The sequence below is a fragment of the Dendrobates tinctorius genome, unplaced genomic scaffold, assembly GCF_039654945.1.
Source record: "Dendrobates tinctorius isolate UK_male_01 unplaced genomic scaffold, ASM3965494v1 ptg000192l, whole genome shotgun sequence".
NCBI classification, from domain to species: domain Eukaryota; kingdom Metazoa; phylum Chordata; class Amphibia; order Anura; family Dendrobatidae; genus Dendrobates; species Dendrobates tinctorius.
In genome coordinates this window covers 8,689,668-8,710,507 of record NW_027361859.1, presented here as the reverse complement: position 1 = coordinate 8,710,507, position 20,840 = coordinate 8,689,668, and the positions used below count along the sequence as shown (strand labels likewise).

Below are 20,840 nucleotides of genomic sequence, written 5' to 3'. Positions count from 1 at the left end.
CCACTGCTGCGGGAGGAACAAATTGAAGCCGTTGTGGAATGGATGGCAGCTAACGCATCGACTTCAATTACTTCCACATCCTCTCAGGGCCAGAGCACCGAAGAGCAACCATCTGTCTCTTCACCACCTGCCAAAGTGCCCAGGCAGTCAGAGAGCACTGGACAGGAGCCACCACAGTCTCTACTTCTGTTCTCGGAATCTGTTGGTTTGGAAAGAGGGGGCCAGCCAAGCAGCATTCCAGAATGTGAAGAAGAGGGAGTATGCAGTGATGCGCAACTTCTTTGTCCCTCTGAATCTGAAGAGGCGGGTGGGCCAGTGCCTATGGTCAGCACACCTCAGTACGCATCAGATGATGACGAGACACAGTTGCCACTTTCTGTTGCGTACGGTGCTGGCGAGACAACCCAGGAGAAGCAGGTGTTTGAAGAGGGGAGTGTAGATGATGAGGTCCTTGACCCATCATGGCGTGAGGAACAGGAAGGTGGTGGGAGCAGCTCTGAGGAAGAGATTCCCCGAACGGCCAAAACCGGAGGGAGAGGGAGGGGGCAGACTTGGTTGCCTGTAGCCTCCACTTCGGCACCCGTTAGGAGCATTCCACTTTCAAAAGGCAAAACGGGCGCTCCCAAGACTTGCAGTGCGTGGTCCTTTTTTGAGACAGTTGCAGATGACATTTGCTTTGTCAAATGCAAGCTGTGTCATCAGAGAGTCAAAAGAGGGAAAAATGTCAGCAACCTCAATACCACTAATATGTGGAAACATGTGCGGACCAAGCACGAGGTGGAGTTACACAGACACACTGAAGACGTAGGGCAACGTACAGCACCACCTACCACCTCTTCAGCTCGTGTTGGGGCCTCTTCCTCCAGTTCACACACAGCTGGTTCGGCTTCCTCAGAGGATCGCCAAGGAAGAACCTCTGGCACTGTTGTCCGGAGACCCTGTGACATTCCATCCACAGCACCACGTTCCAAGTCATCCTCACACTCCCAGGCCACTCGACAGCCATCGGTAGCACAGGTATGGGAGAAAAGGCGGCCATACTCGGCAAACCATCCCCGAGCACAGGCTCTGAATGCTGGCATTGCCAAACTACTGGCACTTGAAATGCTGTCATTCAGGCTGGTGGAAAATGAGGATGAATGAACTCATGGAGATCAACATCCAACACTGCGGAGACACCGTCACGTTTCTCAACGCAGTGATGCTAGAGCATTGCCCCCATCCCTTATGGGAAATATGCAAAAACATGTAAATCAAGAGCCGCGGAGACACCATCACATGTTTCTCAACGCAAGCAATGACTAGCCAGGTCTTTCACCGGGAAGGATCAACCACGGGAAGGGCAGTCTCCAATGAAGGAAACCACCTATGCCAAAATATGGTATCCATCCAGACAGCTGTTTCGGGGTATTGCCCCTCATCAGTGTGGAGTAGGAAACTGGCTAGTAGGAGCAATGCCTAGTAAATGAGGATGAATGAACTCATGGAGATCAACATCCAACACTGCAGAGACACCATCACATGTTTCTCAACGCAGTGATGCTAGAGCATTGCCCCCATCCCTTATGGGAAATATGCAAAAACATGTAAATCAAGAGCCGCGGAGACACCATCACATGTTTCTCAACGCAAGCAATGACTAGCTAGGTCTTTCACCGGGAAGGAACAACCACGGGAAGGGCAGTCTCCAATGAAGGAAACCACCTATGCTAAAACATGGTATCCATCCATGTTGATCTCCATGAGTTCATTCATCCTCATTTTTCAGTCTTCTACTAGGCATTGCTCCTACTAGTCAGTTTCCTACTCCACACTGATGAGGGGCAATACCCCGAAACAGCTGTCTGTGGATGGATACCATGTTTTGGCATAGGTGGTTTCCTTCATTGGAGACTGCCCTTCCCGTGGTTGTTCCTTCCCGGTGAAAGACCTGGCTAGTCATTGCTTGCGTTGAGAAACATGTGATGGTGTCTCCGCGGCTCTTGATTTACTTATTCAGGCTGGTGGAGACTGACACCTTCCGGGACTTCATGGCATTGGCAGTCCCACAATACACCGTGCCCAGCCGCTTTAATTTCAGCAGGCGAGCTGTCCCTGCCCTGCAGAAACATGTGGAGGCAAACATAAAACATGCGCTACTAAACGCCGTCAGTAGCAAGGTCCACCTGACCACCGATGCGTGGACCAGTAACCATGGACAGGGACGATACCTTTCCCTCACTGCCCATTGGGTCAATGTTGTGGAGCCGGGTACAGATCTGGAGAGTGGCGCTCTACGTGTTCTGCCAACTCCACGGATTGCAGGAATCCAGTCTGTACACATTGACTCCTCCTCCTACTCAAGTTCCTCTGAAACAGCGCAGCAGGAGCCTGTTACGACCGATATGAGCACAGCCGTGGCCAAACGTCTACAGGCCGTACTGAAATTAATTTCTTTGGGGAATCGAAGCCACACAGCGCAGGAGCTCTGGAATGCCATCAAGCAGGAGAGCGACGTGTGGTTTCTGCCAGCGAATCTCCAGCCGGGCTTGGTAGTGTGTGACAATGGCTTAAATCTGGTGGCAGCTCTTGGCCTTGGCAACTTCACTCACATCCCATGTCTGGCACATGTGCTCAACTTGGTCGTGCAGAGCTTTCTGAGGGACTATCCGGATCTTGATGCACTGCTGCACAAGGTCCGCATAGAGTGCGCTCACTTGCGGAGTTCCAGCACGGCAAGGTCGCGCCTTGCTGCTCTGCAGCGCCGATTACGCCTTCCGGAACATTGCATCATATGTGACCTACCCACCAGGTGGAATTCTACGTTACACATGTTGGAGCGGTTGTGTGAGCAGCAGGCAGCAGTCATGGAGTACCAGCTGCATCAGGCGCAAACAAGTCGCACTGTGCGCCGGTCACACTTCAGCACCACTGAGTGGGCCTCTATGAAGGACATCTGCCTCGTTTTGCGTGCCTTCGATGATTCCACGCGGATGGCGAGTGCAAATGATGCACTAGTCAGCATGACTGTCCCCCTTATCTGCCTGCTTCAAAAAACACTGCAAGCACTAAGTGATGAGGTTTTGGAAGAGGTGGAGGATGAGGAGTCCCAAATGCCATCTGCTTCTGGACAGTCTGTTTTACGTGCTTCCTCACAAAGGCCTAGGCAGGGGACACTTTGTGAGGAGGATGAGGAGGAGGAAGACATCTCTCCAGAGGAGGGAGATACACAAAGCTCTAGTCAGTATGTACAGCGAGGGTGGGGTGATGCAGAGCAGGCAGAGATCACGCCTCAAGCAGGGGACAGCGGTTCTTTGGCAGTTGGGAGTCTGCAGCACATGGTTGACTTCATGCTGCAGTGCCTGAGAAACGACCGCCGCATCGCCCATTTTCTCTATAGGCTGATTATTGGCTGTACACCCTCCTAGATCCTCGCTACCGGGACAACTTGCAAACCCTCATACCAATTTTGAACCGGGAGCGTAAACTGCGGGAGTACCAAGACACACTGGTGCAGTCCATCATGTTTTCCATTCCACCCAACAGCAGTGGTGCTAGTGCTTTACAAAGCACCTCTGTGCATCGAGCCAGTGGAGGAAACTCAGCACAAAGAGGGAGCAGAGGCAGCGCCTCAGCACAAGGCAAGACCAGTATGGCCCAAATGTGGCAAAGTTTTGTGTGTCCGCCACAATTGTCTACACCATCACTGACGGCTCCAGTCAGCAGGAGGCAATGTTTCCGTCAGATGGTGACAGACTACATGTCTTGCCCTGTGACTGTACTCCCAGATGGCGCTTCCCCATTCAAGTTTTGGGTCTCTAAGCTGGATACATGGCCAGAGCTTAGCCAGTATGCATTGGAGGTGCTGGCTTGCCCTGCTGCCAGTGTATTATCGGAACGCATTTTTAGTGCCGCAGGTGGTGTACTAACAGACCGTCGCACGCGACTTTCTTCCGATAACGTTGACGGCTTACTTTTCTGAAAATGAACAAGGCCTGGATCTCCCCAGAATTTGCCAGTCCTCTTCCCGACTAAATAATTGGTGGGCAACTGTATCCAGGTCTCCTGTTGTTTTCATGTTTCTACCACCTGAACTATAATCCCTGGGCTTCAACACAGCCAGTTGTCACTTAGATGTGTCGTCTGCACAGAGAAAACTGGGGTTCAGTAATGCCAGCTGCTCCCCTGCTGTGTGGACTGCAAAGTCTCCTGCTCCATCCACATTCAAACTACTACTGATTTTTAACCGTGCTCCACTTAGGCCTCTGGCTCCACTGTCTCTAGTATTTCCCCTGGCCTCCAACCCCACCAGTTGCTGCTCTGAAGTGGCGTCTGCACAATCCACACTTGTTCCTGAGTTACTGGGGCTCAGTCACGTCAGTTGATCCCCTGATGTGTGTCCGGCAAGGTCTCCTGGTCTGTCCACATTCCCATTACTAGTAGTGTGAATGAGGACAGAGCAGGAGACCTTGCCGGACACACATCAGGGGATCAACTGACGTTCCTGTGTTACTTGGGCTCAGTCCAAAGTGTGGATTGTGCTGACTCCACTTCAGAGCTGTCACTGGCGGGGTTGGAGGCCAGGGGAAATACTAGAGACAGTGGAGCCTGAGGCCTAAGTGGAGCACGGTTACAATCAGTAGTAGTCTACACCCTCTATAAAACGTGCTGCAAGTTGGCCTCAGCCTGCTCCATGCTTCATCCTGGGCTCCAACAATGCCATTTGCTGTTCAGAAGTGCCGTCTTCACAGGCCAAAACACACTAGCTCCTGTGTTAGTGGGGTTCAGTAATGCCAGCTGTTCCCCAGCTGTGTAGACGGCAAAGTCTCCAGCTCCATCCACATGCCAACAACATCAGACCTCAGCCTGCTCCATGCCTCAACCTGGGCTCCAACAACGCTAGTTGATGTTCAGAAGTGCCGTCTTCACAGAGCAAAACACACTAGCTCCTGTGTTAGTGGGGTTCAGTAATGCCAGCTGTTCCCCTGCTGTGTTGACGGCACAGTCTAGTGCTGCCTCCACATGCCAACAACATCAGGCCTGAGCCTGCTCCATGCCTCATCCTGGGCTCCAACAACGCCAGTTGGTGTTCAGAAGTGCCGTCTTCACAGAGCAAAACACACTAGCTCCTGTGTTAGTGGGGTTCAGTAATGCCAGCTGTTCCCCTGCTGTGTAGAAGGCAAAGTCTAGTGCTGTCTCCACATGCCAACAACATCAGGCCTCAGCCTGCTCCATGCTTGATCCTGGGCTCCAACAACGCCAGTTGGTGTTCAGAAGTGCCGTCTTCACAGAGCAAAACACACTAGCTCCTGTGGTAGTGGGGTTCAGTAATGCCAGCTGTTCCCCTGCTGTGTAGATGGCAAAGTCTCCTGCTCCATCCACATGCCTTAATAATTTGCTCATGACAAATTGTCATCATAAATAATGTGTAGCCTAATAGCTCAAAGAGTATTTAAGACATATGGAAAAAAGTGGACCTATCGCAACCTAAGACACAACATGAGCAAAAGCTCAAAAAACGGTTTGGACCGTGAAGAAGGTGAATAGGTCGCCGAAACGCGTAGTCCCATTTGCGTTTATTTCTGCCACGCACTCTGGTTCCTGATCCTTGTGGGTCTTCTTTTTAACCTTTTTGAAGAAATAAAGAAAAGTATTATTTTACTCCTAACCTGGTTTGCTGAGTCCTTGCTGGATTTCCTCTTTGTTCTCCAATCATAATATAATCATATAAAATGAGTAGACATCATGAGGATCCACAGGGAAATGTAATAGTCAATACACTGTGCTCACTTCATACAAGGTACCTAAAAGGCCACCAATAAGCGTCATGATGAAAAACAAGTAGATACAATGTACCTGAGGACAACTGCCAGCGGCTACCAACGTCCAGACACCCACCCCGACGTGCGTTTCGGAGGGTCAGTCCTGATGAAGGCCTAGAACCGTGTTCTAGCACCGTCAGCTGGTCCACGGTTGTCCCATTGGCTCTTGTTCCTTCTGCTGCCCCTCCGGGTTCCAGCACCGTCAGCTGGTCCTCGCTAGTGTCATTTGCTCTTGCAGCTTCTGCTACCCATCCGGGTTCCTCCAGCACCGTCAGCTGGCTCTCGGCAGAGCCTTTGGCCTAGGTGCCTCCTTCTCGGTATCCGAGTTCTAGCAACGTCTGCTGGTCCTTGGTAGTGCTTTTTAGCACAGGTACCTCCTGCTTAGAAACCGTGTTCCAGCACCGTCAGCTGGTCCACGGTTGTGCCATTGGCTGTTGTTCCTTCTGCTGCCACTCTGGGTTCCAGCACCGTCAGCTGGTTCTCGGTAGTTCCATTGACTCTTGCAGCTAATGCTACCCATCCGGGTTCCAGCACCGTCAGCTGGTTCTCGGAAGTGTCTTTGGCACGGGCACTCCCTCCTGCCCAGCCTGGTTCCAGCACGCCTGCTGTTTCCAGGTAGTGTCAACGTCACTTTGCCACCAATACATTGTCCTGTCGTGTTGCGGTCGGGTTAGTCGAGTCTATGGTGCCTGCAGTTTTGGTGCTTCCTATGTGGGCTGCGGGTTCTGGTAATAAAGGCTGGCTCCGTAGTGCCAATAGGACAAGCACCCCCTGTAGGACTGTGGGTTTCGGTAACTGCGGCCGGCTCACGGCCTTGCAACTTTGCTTTTTTCCTGGGTACCTTGTGCTACCCATCCGGGTTCCAGCACCATCAGCTGGCTCTCGGCAGAGCCTTTGGCCTAGGTGCCTCCTTCTCGGTATCTGAGTTCCAGCAACATCTGCTGGTCCTTGGTAGTGCTTTTTAGCACAGGTACCTCCTGCTTAGAAACCGTGTTCCAGCACCGTCAGCTGGCCCACGGTTGTGCCATTGGCTGTTGTTCCTTCTGCTGCCACTCTGGGTTCCAGCACCGTCAGCTGGTTCTCGGTAGTTCCATTGACTCTTGTAGCTAATGCTACCCATCCGGGTTCCAGCACCGTCAGCTGGTTCTCGGAAGTGTCTTTGGCACGGGCACTCCCTCCTGCCCAGCCTGGTTCCAGCACGCCTGCTGTTTCCGGGTAGTGTCAACGTCTCTTTGCCACCAATACGTTGTCCTGTCGTGTTGCGGTCAGGTTAGCCGAGTCTATGGTGCCTGCAGTTTTGGTGCTTCCTATGTGGGCTGCGGGTTCTGGTAATAAAGGCTGGTTCCGTAGTGCCAATAGGACAAGCACCCCCTGTAGGACTGTGGGTTTCGGTAACTGCGGCCGGCTCACGGCCTTGCAAATTTGTTTTTTTCCTGGGTACCTTCTGCTACCCATCCGGGTTCCAGCACCGTCAGCTGGTTCTCGGCAGTGCCTTTGGCCTAGGTGCCTCCTTCTTGGTATCCGAGTTCCAGCAACGTCTGCTGGTCCTTGGTAGTGCTTTTTAGCACAGGTACCTCCTGCTTAGAAACCGTGTTACAGCACCGTCAGCTGGTCCACAGTTCTCCCATTGGCTCTTGTTCCTTCTGCTGCCCCACCGGCTTCCAGCACCGTCAGCTGGTCCTCGTTAGTGTCATTTGCTCTTGCAACTTCTGCTACCCATCCGGGTTCCAGCACCGTCAGCTGGTTCTTGGCAGTGCCTTTGGCCTAGGTGCCTCCTTCTTGGTATCGGAGTTCCAGCAACGTCTGCTGGTCCTTGGTAGTGCTTTGGAGCACAGGTACCTCCTGCTTAGTAACCGTGTTCCAGCAATGTCAGCTGGTCCACGGTTGTGCCATTGCCTCTGGTTCATTCTGCTGCCCCTCCGGGTTCCAGTACCGTCAGCTGGTTCTCGGCAGTTCCTCAGCCTTCTTGTACCTTCTGCTACTTTTCCAAGTTCCAGCTTGTGGAAATGGTTTTTGATTCTCACTCTGGATCTCCCTGACAATGACCCTGAAGACCACACAGAAGAATACCTAAAAGATGACCCTGAAGAAGATGACCAAGAGGACAAAGAACAGGAAGACAACCACCAAGATGCAGAACAACAATAGACAGAAGACCAAAAAGCATAAAAACCAAAAGCAGAAGAACATTAAGCATAAGACTAAAAATCAGAGCAAATGATATTATCTAATTTATAAGCAGAAGAAGACTAAGCAGTGTATGGGGGTGAGTCCGTTCCTCCTCGTGGTGCCCCTGGAAAAGGCCTGCTGCTGCAGGCCAAACTGAACGCGGACAAATCCTGTTGTAAATCTGTTGTCACAGGCTGAATGGAAGGTGTAATCTTCAAACTTTTATAGATTACAACTACAGGAATGCCTGACACAAATAAGAATATGATGAAGAAGAAGAATACGAAGACGAAGAAGTAGAATATGAAGAAGAATAATAGTTGAATAAGAAGAATATGATGTAAAAAAAAAAAAGAAAAAAAAAAAAAGAAGGTGAAGAAGAAGACGACGATGAATAAGGTGAAGAAGTTGATGAAAAAGATGCTGCTGAGGATGATGAAGGAGAAAGTGTGGGAGAAGTAAAAAAGAAGGTGAAGAGCATGGAAGTAGTGAAACATACATATCTGGCAAAATATAAAAGAGGTTAACATAGTAAATATCTTTGTAACTCCAAACGTCTTTAAAAAAAAAAATTTTAATTCCTGCTATTCCATTTGATTGGGCTAAACCTCTATGGCTTTAATGTGTCCTACACCTCCCACAATACGTACATTCTACATTATTATTAGTTGTGTTTCTTCATGTAGAATCAACCTACAGGGAAAGGGGTTTTTTAAATTCCGATATTTCAGTTCCATTGACTTGAATGGGACTTCCGGGATCGGAATTGGCGATACCCGATACTTTTTTTAGATCGGCCGATCCATTCCGATACGATATTTTTCAGTATTGGGTGGTATCGCTCAACACTACTAATGAACCTTGGCACATGACTTAAGATAAAAGCCAAAACCAAATTCTCAATTTGCAGACACAGTGTGACGGGCTACTGCCCCTCGTCAGGGCAAAGTGTGAGATCTGGTTTGGCTGAGAGAGAAAGGCGTCTGACTATTATCCAAAAAGTAACATTCCTCCTTGAGGAGAGCAACACTTCAAGCCTTACACGTCAAGGTGAGGACACTTTTAAGCCGCAATGCTCCTCTGGGAGGAACGTTACCCCTCTATGTGCAGTGACGATACTGACACCATAGGTGTGTCATAAAATTTTATACCAATTGGGCAGTAAAAAAAAAATAATTACATTTTTATACCACAAAATTTAGTTATAGCCCCAGATTTTACATTTTCACATGGGGAAATGGGTAAAAATGGCACCAAAATTTGTCACATAATTTCTGCTGATCGTGGAAATACCCCATATGTGGCTGTACAGTATTGCTTAGCCACACGGCGAGACTCGGAGGGAAGGAGCGCTATTTGCCTCCTGAAGAGCAGATTTTCCTAGAATAGTTTGCAGACTCCATATACAGAGCAGCTAAGTGCTAGAAGAGCAGAATCCCGCCTCAAGTGACCCCATTTTGTAAATTATACCCCTTCGGGGTGATGATTTTGACTCCATGGGTGTTTTCCAGAAACAAATAGCAGTGGATATTGCGGAGTGAAAATTTAAAATCTATCATACTTCTGGAGACATGCACCTGTAAATTAAGCGGGCTTTCATCGTTACAGAAGTGCCAAACATGTGGACGCTAATTGCGAGTTAAGCACAATGTGGAGCTCGGAAGGGAGACGGCACATGGATTTGGAAGTGCAGAATTTGCTGGATTTTTTGAGGCGGCCATGAGCCATATCGCTTGTCAAAAGCGTTTGTGGTACTAGTAACGTGGAAGCCCCCTATATTTCCTTTAGCAGAAGACAGACCTGAGTGAGGGCTTGCTTTTTTTTCGAATGATTTGAAACGTTTATTGAGAACATTTAACATACCGTTTGGGATCACATTTATCCTGCCCTCTACGCTGAGCAGGGGGGTGTAATGAGTACAAAGGAGGAGGGCTTCTAAAAGAAAAACTAACAGGTCTGTGAGAACCATAAATCTTGTTGTCTGTTTCGTGATTAAATACTTATTTCATGCAATAAAATGCAAGTTAATTATGTAAAATTCATACAATGTGATTTTTTTTAATTTTAAAATTCTGTCTATCACAGTTGAAGTGTACTCATGATAAAAATTACAGACCTCTCCTTTCTTTGTAGGTGTATCAAATACTTATTTTCCCCATTATGTATAGTAAATACAGCTCTGGCAAAAATTAAGAGACCACTTTATAGGTATATTTTTGAGTAAAATGCAACTTGCTCTTTTATTTTATAAACTACTGGCAACATGTCTTTGAATTTCCAAGCACTAAATTTTGTATTTAATTTCAAAAAATGAGAAATGGTCAAAAGCACAAAAAAATGCAGTGATTGCTGACCTCAAATAATGCTAAGAAAACAAGTGCATAATCATTTAGAAACAACAATACTAATGTTTTAACTCAGGAAGAGTTCAGAAATCAATATTTTGTGGAATAACCATGATTTTTAATTACAGCTTTCATGCGTCTTGGCATGCTTTCCACCAGTCTTTCACACTACTTTTGGGTGACCTTATGCCACTCCTGGTACAAAAATTTAAGCAGTTCTTCTTTGTTTGATGGCTTGTGACTATCCCTCTTCCTCTTGATTACATTCCAGAGGCTTTCAATGAGGTTCAGGTCTGGAGATTGGGCTGCCCATGACAGGGATTTGATGTGGTGGTCCTTCATCCACACATTGATTGACCTAGCTGCGTGGCATGGTGCATTGTCCTGCTGGAAAAACCAGTCCTCAGAGTTGGGGAACATTGTCTGAGCAGAAGGAATCAACTGTTTTTCCAGGATAACCTTGTATGTGGCTTGATTCATACGTCCTTCGCAAAGATTAACCTCCCCAATTCCAGCCTTGCTGAAGCATCCCCAGATCATTACTGATCCTCCACCAAATTTCACAGTGGGTGCAAGACACTGTGGCTTGTACGGCTCTCCAGGTCTCCGTCTAACCATTAGACGACCAGGTGTTGGGCAAAACTGAAAATTAGACTCATTGGAGAACATTACCTTACTCTAGTCCTCTATGGTCCAATCTTTATGGTCTTTGGTAAACTTCAGCCTGGCTCTCCTTTGCTTCTCATTGATGAAAGGCTTTTTTCTAGCTTTATATGACTTGAGCCCTGCCTCTAGAAGCCTGTTACAAACTGTTCTTGCTGTGCACTTCACCCCAGCTGCCATTCCTTTTGTAGGTCACTTGATATGGTACTGCGGTTGCTGTGTGACATTCGAATAAGATGACAGTCATCCCGGTCAGTGGAGAGTCGTTTTTCCCCTCTGCCAGTCTGTAGCTTCGTTGTCCCCAATGTCTGCTGCTTGACCTTGTTGTAATGGACTGTTGTAAAGATAGAGGCAACATGATGCTCACTTTTTCCCTCTGCTAGTAAAGCCAGAATTGAGCCCTTCTTTTCCTCACTCTAGACTTTTCTTTTCAACTCCTTTGGCATGGTTAAAAAGTTATTTTTTCATTCCTATTACTTTTGGGATATTACTAGCACTTGTTTTGCCATCCAGCTTGTCCTATTGCAAGAGGATTGTGAACACCACAGCAGGGTTTTTTATACTTTCCTTCGTTAAATAAGATTTGGTTCAGGTAATCACCTAATCAGAAGCACAGTAAGTAGAATGAGGTGTACTCTGGTTGGAATTCAACTGACACTGGAATGGAATGGCTGTCAGACATGTAGAGAAGCTGATTTTTATAAAAGTGTGCAGTGTGATTTCTATATACACCACTGTGTATGGGATAATCTATATATGTAATTGCCTTAAATTGTCCGCCATCCACTTCCGTCCGGATGTCCCCGAATCCCACAATCCACCATGCCAACCGAAGTACGCCGACCGCCATATTTAAATACCCATGTGATGGGTATTACAATATGGCACCCGCTGGTGGTACCAGGCCCTTTCACAGTACCACCAGCGGGACACCGCTGCGGCACAGGCCGCAGTCTTTCCTGCTGGATGGCTGCTGCCAGAACCCCCTGCTGCTGAACCCCCCACCGCTGCCGCTGGACCCGCCGCTGCTGGCAACACACACGTACGTACACACACGTACTCACACACACACAAGTACTCAAACACACACATATGTACTCACATATACACACACATACTCACATCTCCAGCACAGGCCGCAAACCAACCTCTTTCCTGCCGGCTGTGACTGCACGAAGGTGGGTGGGCAGGCAGCTGCGGGACACACAGACACATACACACACACGTATACACACACACACAAATGTAGTCACACACACGTATACACAAACACACGTACTCACACACTTCCCTCCTGATGTGATAGCATAAGGCACACCTCTAGTAGGGTATAATAAAGTTGTTTTGAATGTGACTTAACCAACATTGTGCAGTGACTGTGTTTTCCCTATAGTGATGGATATTTCTTGTTTCTAAAACTGTGATTTTTTTTTCACTTTATACCTTTTTTAAACTCCTCTCATCAGTGCGATCATACAACATACAAGCCTGTGATGGCTCCGGTGATGAACTGTACTACTGTAGTGCCGTGTATCATCACTGCCTGTCAGTGTAATACTAACGGCCCCATACACATGAGATAAGTGATAGCTGAACGGTCATTTGGCAGACGGCTATCTCTCCCGACTCCCCCATACACACAAATATTCCAGCTTTCCTGTGGTCTGTATGAGAGAGTCGCCTCCAGACTCCTCTAGCGGAGGATTATCTATAGGAGGATCAAACGGATTGTCCTCTGAAATTCAGGATGTCGGATCCTTCTCTGCGCTGACATCATCTGTCGGGAGGCCCCCAAATACATTATATAGTTGGGCTCGAGTAATGAGTACACCTGGTACCTGCTCATCACTGATCGTGACAATTATACTGTCCGGTTTCTGAGCTATTGTAGAATTTACAATAAATATCACTCATGTAACGTAAGAAGTGACATCTTTGGCATTGCACTATCCCTATATTTCTCTGCTGTATATGGGCAGCACGATTTGTGGTATGTCTTAAAGACGCCCACTGAGAGTCTTTCGCCCCGGGCCCATGAAAACCTGGAGCCGGCCCTATAATTGGGAACGTTATACTGTGTGGAGGGAATGGCGGTACCGTGGGAACATTATACTGCTTAAGGGGCATAATGGGGCATTACACTGTGTGGAGTCAATAAAGAGGCCCTGTACTATGAGAACACTCCGTGTCCTCCCTTCCTGTCTCCCATAGTTGGGTCGTATGTATCTATTACAGGAAACAGCACAGAAACGTTATGATTCTTATACAGTGGCAACAAAATCCCCAAAAGAGTCTCAGTGCTGAAGGGGTTAATGTCCCCCGCACCCAGTAATGGGGAATCCCCAGCACCTACCTCCACCCGCAGAGCCGCACTCCACATATATGGCTGCTCTGTGCGCACAGGACCTGGGATGAGGTCACAGGAGGGGAGGAGTCAGGGGGTCACATGATCAGGGGCCTCAGTGTATGCAGGACTCTGCTGTGCTGGTTGTCATGGTGCTGGATGAGGGGAAGTTTCTGTGTGGGGTCAGGAGGGGTTTACAGGGTGGATGTAGCAGAGCTGTGTGTGTACAAGGTGTACGGAGCGGAGCCGTGTGTACGGGGTGTACGGAGCGGAGCCGCGTGTGTACGAGGTGTACGGAGCGGAGCCGCGTGTGTACGAGGTGTACGGAGCGGAGCCGCGTGTGTACGAGGTGTACGGAGCGGAGCCGCGTGTGTACGAGGTGTACGGAGCGGAGCCGCGTGTGTACGAGGTGTACGGAGCGGAGCCGCGTGTGTACGAGGTGTACGGAGCGGAGCCGCGTGTGTACGAGGTGTACGGAGCAGAGCCGTGTGTGTACGAGGTGTACGGAGCGGAGCCGCGTGTGTACGAGGTGTACGGAGCGGAGCCGCGTGTGTACGAGGTGTACGGAGCGGAGCCGCGTGTGTACGAGGTGTACGGAGCGGAGCCGTGTGTGTACGAGGTGTACGGAGCGGAGCCGTGTGTGTACGAGGTGTACGGAGCGGAGCCGTGTGTGTACGAGGTGTACGGAGCGCAGCCGCGTGTGTACGGGGTGTACGGAGCGGAGCCGCGTGTGTACGAGGTGTACGGAGCGGAGCCGCGTGTGTACGGGGTGGACGGAGCGGAGCAGCGTGTGTACGAGGTGCACGGAGCGGAGCCGTGTGTGTACGAGGTGTACGGAGCGGTGCCGCGTGTGTACGAGGTGTACGGAGCGGAGCCGCGTGTGTACGAAGTGTACGGAGCGGAGCCGCGTGTGTACGAAGTGTACGGAGCGGAGCCGTGTGTATACGAGGTGCACGGAGCGCAGCCGTGTGTGTACGAGGTGTACGGAGCGGAGCCGTGTGTGTACGAGGTGTACGGAGCGGAGCTGCGTGTGTATAGAGCAGAGCCGTGTGTGTACGGGGTGGACGGAGCGGAGCAGTGTGTGTACAAGGTGCACGGAGCGGAGCCATGTGTGTACGAGGTGTACGGAGCGGAGACGTGTGTGTACGGGGTGTACGGAGCGGAGCCACGTGTGTACGGGGTGGACTGAGCGGAACAGTGTGTGTACGAGGTGCACGGAGCGGAGCCGTGTGTGTACGAGGTGTACGGAGCAGAGCCGTGTGTGTACGAGGTGTACGGAGCGGAGCCGTGTGTGTACGAGGTGTACGGAGCGGAGCCGCTTGTGTACGAGGTGTACGGAGCGGAGCCGCGTGTGTACGAGGTGTACGGAGCGGAGCCGCGTGTGTACGAGGTGTACGGAGCGGAGCCGCGTGTGTACGAGGTGTACGGAGCGGAGCCACATGTGTGCGAGGTGTACGGAGCGGAGCCGCGTGTGTACGGGGTGGACGGACCGGAGCCGTGTGTGTACGAGGTGTACGGAGCGGAGCCGCGTGTGTACGGGGTGGACGGAGCGGAGCCATGTGTGTGTACGAGGTGTACGGAGCGGAGCCACATGTGTACGAGGTGTACGGAGCGGAGCCGCGTGTCTACGGGGTGGACGGACCGGAGCCGTGTGTGTACGAGGTGTACGGAGCGGAGCCGCGTGTGTACGGGGTGGACGGAGCGGAGCCGTGTGTGTGTACGAGGTGTACGGAGCGGAGCCACGTGTGTACGTGGTGTACGGAGCGGAGCCGCGTGTGTACGAGGTATACGGAGCGGAGCCGTGTGTGTACGAGGTGTACGGAGCGGAGCCGTGTGTGTACGAGGTGTACGGAGCGGAGCCGTGTGTGTACGAGGTGTACGGAGGGGAGCCGTGTGTGTACGAGGTGTACGGAGCGGAGCCGTGTGTGTACGAGGTGTACGGAGCGGAGCCGCATGTGTACTGGGTGTACGGACCGGAGCCACGTGTGTACGGGGTGGACGGAGCAGAGCTGTGTGTGTGTGTGTACGAGGTGTGCGGAGCCGTGTGTACGAGGTGTACGGAGCGGAGCCACGTGTGTACGAGGTGTACGGAGCGGAGCCGCGTGTGTACGAGGTGTATGGAGCGGAGCCGCGTGTGTACGAGGTGTACGGAGCGGAGCCGCGTGTGTATAGAGCAGAGCCGTGTGTGTACGGGGTGGACGGAGCGGAGCAGTGTGTGTACAAGGTGCACGGAGCGGAGCCGTGTGTGTACGAGGTGTACGGAGCGGAGCCGCGTGTGTACGGGGTGTACGGAGCGGAGCCACGTGTGTACGGGGTGTACGGAGCGGAGCCACATGTGTACGAGGTGTACGGAGCGGAGCCGCGTGTGTACGGGGTGGACGGAGCGGAACAGTGTGTGTACGAGGTGCACGGAGCGGAGCGTGTGTACGGAGCGGAGCCGTGTGTGTGTACGAGGTGTAAGGAGCGGAGCCGCGTGTGTACGAGGTGTACGGAGCGGAGCCGCGTGTGTACGGGGTGTACGGAGCGGAGCCGTGTGTGTACGAGGTGTACGGAGCGGAGCCGTGTGTATACGAGGTGCACGTAGCGCAGCCGTGTGTGTACGAGGTGTACGTAGCGCAGCCGTGTGTGTACGAGGTGTACGGAGCGGAGCCGTGTGTGTACGAGGTGTACGGAGCGGAGCCGCGTGTGTATGAAGTGTATGAAGCAGAGCCGCATGTGTACGAGGTGTGCAGAGCAGAGCCGCGCATGTACGAGGTGTGCAGAGCAGAGCCGCGTGTGTACGAGGTGTACGGAGCAGAGCCGCGTGTGTACGAGGTGTACGGAGAGGAGCCGCATGTGTACGAGGTGTGCAGAGCGGAGCCGCATGTGTACGAGGTGTGCAGAGCGGAGCCGCACGTGTAAGGAGCGGAGCCGTGTGTGTACGTGGTGTACAGAGCGGAGCCGTGTGTGTACGAGGTGTACAGAGGTGAGCCGTGTGTGTACGAGGTGTACAGAGGGGAGCCGTGTGTGTACGAGGTGTACAGAGGGGAGCCGTGTGTGTACGAGGTGTACAGAGGAGAGCCGTGTGTGTACGAGGTGTACGGAGTGGAGCCGTGTGTGTACGAGGTGTACGGAGCGGAGCCGTGTGTACAGAGCGAAGCCGCGTGGGTACTAGGTGTATGGAGCGGAGCCGTCTGTGTACGAGGTGTACATAGCAGAGCCATGTGTGTATGAGGTGTACGGAGCAGATCCGCGTGTGTACGAGGTGTACGGAGCGGAGCCGCGTGTGTAGGAGGTGTACGGAGCGGAGCCGCGTGTGTATGAAGTGTATGAAGCAGAGCCGCATGTGTACGAGGTGTGCAGAGCAGAGCCGCGCATGTACGAGGTGTGCAGAGCAGAGCCGCGTGTGTACGAGGTGTACGGAGCAGAGCCGCGTGTGTACGAGGTGTACGGAGAGGAGCCGCATGTGTACGAGGTGTGCAGAGCGGAGCCGCATGTGTACGAGGTGTGCAGAGCGGAGCCGCACGCGTAAGGAGCGGAGCCGTGTGTGTACGTGGTGTACAGAGCGGAGCCGTGTGTGTACGAGGTGTACAGAGGTGAGCCGTGTGTGTACGAGGTGTACAGAGGGGAGCCGTGTGTGTACGAGGTGTACAGAGGGGAGCCGTGTGTGTACGAGGTGTACAGAGGGGAGCCGTGTGTGTACGAGGTGTACGGAGCGGAGCCGCGTGTGTACGAGGTGTACGGAGCGGAGCCGTGTGTGTACGAGGTGTACGGAGCGTAGCCGCGTGTGTACGGGGTGTACAGAGCGGAGCCGTGTGTGTACGAGGTGTACGGAGCGGAGCCGTGTGTGTACGAGGTGTACGGAGCGGAGCCGTGTGTATACGAGGTGCACGTAGCGCAGCCGTGTGTGTACGAGGTGTACGGAGCGGAGCCGTGTGTGTACGAGGTGTACGGAGCGGAGCCGTGTGTGTACGAGGTGTACGGAGCGGAGCCGCGTGTGTATGAAGTGTATGAAGCAGAGCCGCATGTGTACGAGGTGTGCAGAGCAGAGCCGCGCATGTACGAGGTGTGCAGAGCAGAGCCGCGTGTGTACGAGGTGTACGGAGCAGAGCCGCGTGTGTACGAGGTGTACGGAGAGGAGCCGCATGTGTACGAGGTGTGCAGAGCGGAGCCGCATGTGTACGAGGTGTGCAGAGCGGAGCCGCACGTGTAAGGAGCGGAGCCGTGTGTGTACGTGGTGTACAGAGCGGAGCCGTGTGTGTACGAGGTGTACAGAGGTGAGCCGTGTGTGTACGAGGTGTACAGAGGGGAGCCGTGTGTGTACGAGGTGTACAGAGGGGAGCCGTGTGTGTACGAGGTGTACAGAGGAGAGCCGTGTGTGTACGAGGTGTACGGAGTGGAGCCGTGTGTGTACGAGGTGTACGGAGCGGAGCCGTGTGTACAGAGCGAAGCCGCGTGGGTACTAGGTGTATGGAGCGGAGCCGTCTGTGTACGAGGTGTACATAGCAGAGCCATGTGTGTATGAGGTGTACGGAGCAGATCCGCGTGTGTACGAGGTGTACGGAGCGGAGCCGCGTGTGTAGGAGGTGTACGAAGCGGAGCCGCGTGTGTATGAAGTGTATGAAGCAGAGCCGCATGTGTACGAGGTGTGCAGAGCAGAGCCGCGCATGTACGAGGTGTGCAGAGCAGAGCCGCGTGTGTACGAGGTGTACGGAGCAGAGCCGCGTGTGTACGAGGTGTACGGAGAGGAGCCGCATGTGTACGAGGTGTGCAGAGCGGAGCCGCATGTGTACGAGGTGTGCAGAGCGGAGCCGCACGCGTAAGGAGCGGAGCCGTGTGTGTACGTGGTGTACAGAGCGGAGCCGTGTGTGTACGAGGTGTACAGAGGTGAGCCGTGTGTGTACGAGGTGTACAGAGGGGAGCCGTGTGTGTACGAGGTGTACAGAGGGGAGCCGTGTGTGTACAAGGTGTACAGAGGGGAGCCGTGTGTGTACGAGGTGTACAGAGGAGAGCCGTGTGTGTACGAGGTGTACGGAGTGGAGCCGTGTGTGTACGAGGTGTACGGAGCGGAGCCGTGTGTACGGAGCGAAGCCGCGTGGGTACGAGGTGTACGGAGCGGAGCCGTCTGTGTACGAGGTGTACATAGCGGAGCCATGTGTGTACGAGGTGTACGGAGCAGAGCCGCGTGTGTACGAGGTGTACGGAGCGGAGCCGCGTGTGTAGGAGGTGTATGGAGCGGAGCCGCGTGTGTAGTGAGCGGAGCCACGTATGTATACGAGGTGTACGGAGCGGAGCCGTGTGTGTACGAGGTGTACGGAGCGGAGTCGCGTGTGTACGAAGTGTACGAACTAGAGCCGCATGTGTACGAGGTGTGCAGAGCGGAGCCGCGCGTGTACGGAGCAGAGCCGCCTGTGTACGAGGTGTGCGGAGCCACGTGTGTACGAGGTGTACGAAGCGGAGCTGCGTGTGTATGAGGTGTACAGAGCGGAGCCGTGTGTGTACGGAGTGGATCCACGTATGTATACGAGGTGTACGGAGCGTAGCCGTATGTGTACGGATCGGAGCCGCGTGTGTACAAAGTGTACGGAGCAGAGCCGCATGTGTACGAGGTGTGCAGAGCGGAGCCGCGTGTGTACGAGGTGTACGGAGCAGAGTCGCGTGTGTACGAGGTGTGCGGAGCCGCGTGTGTACGAGGTGTGCGGAGCCGCGTGTGTACGAGGTGTGCGGAGCCGCGTGTGTACGAGGTGTACGGAGCAGAGCCGCGTGTGTACGAGGTGTACGGAGCAGAGCCGCATGTATACGAAGTGTGCAGAGCGGAGCCACGCGTGTACGAGGTGTACAGAGTGGAGCCGTGTGTGTACGAGGTGTACAGAGCGGAGCCGCGCGTGTACGAGGTGTGCAGAGCGGAGCCGTGTGTGTACGAGGTGTACAGAGTGGAGCCGTGTGTGTATGAGGTGTACAGAGCGGAGGTGTGTGTACGACGTGTACAGAGGGGAGCCATGTGTGTACGAGGTGTACAGAGCGGAGCCGTGTGTGTACGACGCGTACAGAGCGGAGCCGTGTGTGTACGAGGTGTACGGAGCGGAGCCGCGTGTGTACGGAGCGAAGCCGCGTGGGTGCGAGGTGTACATAGTGGAGCCGTGTGTGTACGAGGTGTACGGAGTGGAGCCGCGTGTGTACGGAGCGAAGCCGCGTGAGTACGAGGTGTACGGAGCGGAGCCGTGTGTGTACGAGGTGTACATAGCGGAGCCGTGTGTGTACGAGGTGTACGGAGCGGAGCCACGTGTGTACGAGGTGTACGGAGTGGAGCCGCGTGTGTACGAGGTGTACAGAGCAGAGCCGCGTGTGTATGAGGTGTCCGGAATAAGAGAAAAAAGTAAACAAGAGAGTACATCTACAAAATTGGAACTCCAGCAAACAATTATAACAACAATATAGCAATCTTTATGAATTACATGTACACAAAGCAGCAAAGAAAGATAAAAACATTTAAAAACACAGAAAAGTGTTAATCAAGTCACAGCCATGTAATGCTGACATAGTGACTCTCCCACAACAAATACCCCTATTATCTGATGTTGAATGGATATATATATATGCATATATGTATAACAGGCTACTGAGAAACAATAGATGTGGTGCTCAATATGTGAGCACTTGACCATAACTGGTTAAAAGGCCATAGGAGATGACTCATTAAACACAGCACCATGCAAAGAGGGGAAATGTATATAAATGTAGCCAATTATTTGAGACAGTCAGCAAATAGTGAACTGCTCAGAAGAGGTCTAATAGCCCCTAAGTTAGAAAATGGTGGAAAAGGCAAAGAAAGAACCCTTACGTATCCAAAAATGAAGTGCTGAGACGGAGGCCCAGAGATGATAACAGTAGCCTGCGGGGAAGAAATGTGGGGAAGCACACCCCACGCGTATCGCCACACCTGTGTGGCTTTCTCAAGGGAGAATGAAGCGCTGGGAAGGTACATGCATAGCGTCATTAAATAAGAAGAAAACACATGATGAATAATTAATTAACATGATACTAACCCATGAGGCGAATGAACGCAGCGTGGCAGCGGCTATCTTGTCGGCGTTACTAGTGTATAAATAAAGTTGTGAGCACTGCCAAAAACTTTAGCACATGCGCAGTTCAGCGGCAGCCATCTTGTCCACATTGTCAGGTGAACAAATAAAGTTTATTGAAGCGATATATAATAGAACAGAAACGCCTACATATACAAAGTATCGCGCTGGTTACCTAGATAAAGGACTTCAGATAAGAAATGATGGTATAATCAAAGAGCTGTGTGCAGTCAGAGCACCTCTGAGTACACGGGCGCATGCGCAGTTTGGCGGCGGCCATATTACAAATAAAGTTTTTTAAAGTTTATTAAAGCGATATGATGAAAACGCCCACATACACAAAATGTCTGATGTACTGATTGCCTTATCAAAGTCCTAAGTAGATGAAGGAATTAAAAAAAAATATATAATAATGATTGTATAATCAAAAAGCTGTATATAATCAGAGCGCCCCTAA

At 51.9% G+C, this 20,840-nt stretch overlaps 1 pseudogene; it reads right to left on the bottom strand.

Annotated features, from left to right (window-relative positions):
• The window catches only part of LOC141055963 (uncharacterized), a 231,667-nt pseudogene extending 218,240 nt beyond the window's left edge, over window positions 1-13,427 (bottom strand).
• Between the last annotated feature and the right edge of the window lie 7,413 nt (window positions 13,428-20,840).